This window comes from Molossus molossus, unplaced genomic scaffold (assembly GCF_014108415.1).
Source record: "Molossus molossus isolate mMolMol1 unplaced genomic scaffold, mMolMol1.p scaffold_m16_p_21, whole genome shotgun sequence".
Lineage (NCBI taxonomy): Eukaryota > Metazoa > Chordata > Mammalia > Chiroptera > Molossidae > Molossus > Molossus molossus.
Window position 1 is genome coordinate 5,435,506 of NW_023425357.1, and position 1,765 is coordinate 5,437,270.

Here is a 1,765-nt window from a genome sequence, read left to right on the forward strand (position 1 = left end):
TAACTGAGAGCAACCATCTTATAACTACTTTTGAAACTATTGAGGAAGCAGCAAAGACTCAGTTTGTGGTACAGCTTGAATGAAATTACATCACCACTTTCGACCAAATTTTCCTGAAGAGGGAAGTAATACTTTCCCTTAGTCAGTTTCTATTAGTGAGGAAGGAAAGCTTAAGAACTTGGTGGCAATATAAACAAACTCACTCGGATCTTTTACTGGCCAAGTGAGCATCTATTTGGTATCAGAACTGAGAAAAAACAAAAAACAAAATGGCTGAAAGTGCTGAGAAATCATTGTTTCCACACTCTAATGTTAGAATATTAAAATGAGACTACTATACAGTTTTAACTCTTCATCTTGAATTAATGTTAGTGTTTTGAAAAGTTGCAAAAATAGTACCCAGAACTCCCAGATACAATTCTCCCCGATTCCCCTAATGTTAACCTCTTATAAGACAGGAGCCAAGAATACTCAATGGGGAAAGGAAAGTCTGTAGAACAAACGGTTCTGGGAAAACTGGATATTCACATATAAAGAATGAAATTGGACCCCCCACCACCCCTTTAACACTACACACAAAGGTCAATTCAAACTTAATTAAAGACCCAAACATAAGACCTGAAGCTGTAAAACTCCTTGAAGAAAACACAAGGGAAGAGCTTCATGACACTGTTCTTGGCAATGATTTTGTAGATATGACACCAAAAGCCCAGGCAACAAAAACCAAAACCAAAGCAAACAAAAACAAAGGGCACTACATCCAACGAAAAATGCACAGCAAAAGAGCGAAAAGACAAGCCACCGAATGGGAAAAAATATTTGCCAACCAAATAGCTGATAAGAAACGAATCTCCAAATAAACAAATAAGGAACACCTACAATTCCAGAGTGAAAAAACCCAATAACCCAATTTGAAAACAGAGTAGGGGAAGCGGGCCAGCCCCGGGAGGGGGAGGGCCGAGAACCACCGACTTCAGTGGCCGACACTGTAAGCACAAGGCTGACCCACCAAGGGCCCACCGGCGTCCTGTGCTCAGTCTACTCACCGAGGGCCACAAACTCGCAAACCTTTATTGAGTACAGCCCTGAACTAAGCTCTGGAGAATATTTTTTTTAAAAAACAAAAAACAAAATTAGTTTTAGTCAAGATGGCGGCGCAGGTCCAGCGGCCCCCCCCCCGGCCCCGCAACCACATCAAGGTTACAACTAAACTACAGAACAACCATCCTTCAGACCCGCCTGCCATGAAGCTGAATGGAAGTCCCACCACCACGGAATTCAAGGAGAACCACATGGACACTGGCAGGAGGGGACGGAGGCGGACAGGCTGGTCCCACCGCCACGTGTGGCGGATACAGATCAGGAGGACACCTCGGCTGGGAAGGGCCTCCCTGAGGACTGAGGGGTCCCCGTCCCACACCAGGCCCCCCGCTCAGGGTTCCAGTGCCAGGAAGAGAATCCCCATCACTTCTGGCTGGAAAACATCTGGCCCTGGCTGGTTTGCTCAGTGGTTAGAGCGTTGGTCCGCGGACCAAAGAGTCGCGGGTTTGATTCCGGCCCAAGTCAGGTACCTCGGTTGAGGTTCATGCCGGCCCTGGTCGGGGTCATGTGGGGGGAACCGAGGCTGAGGAAGGCTGGTGCTTCTGGACCCCAGGCAGTTCCTCTATAAGGGCCCACACCCAGACTTACTCGGACCCGCGCCGTCCAGGCTCCAGTGTGGGGGAGGCCGCTTGAAAGACACCAGAGACACACGGGGAAGAACTCG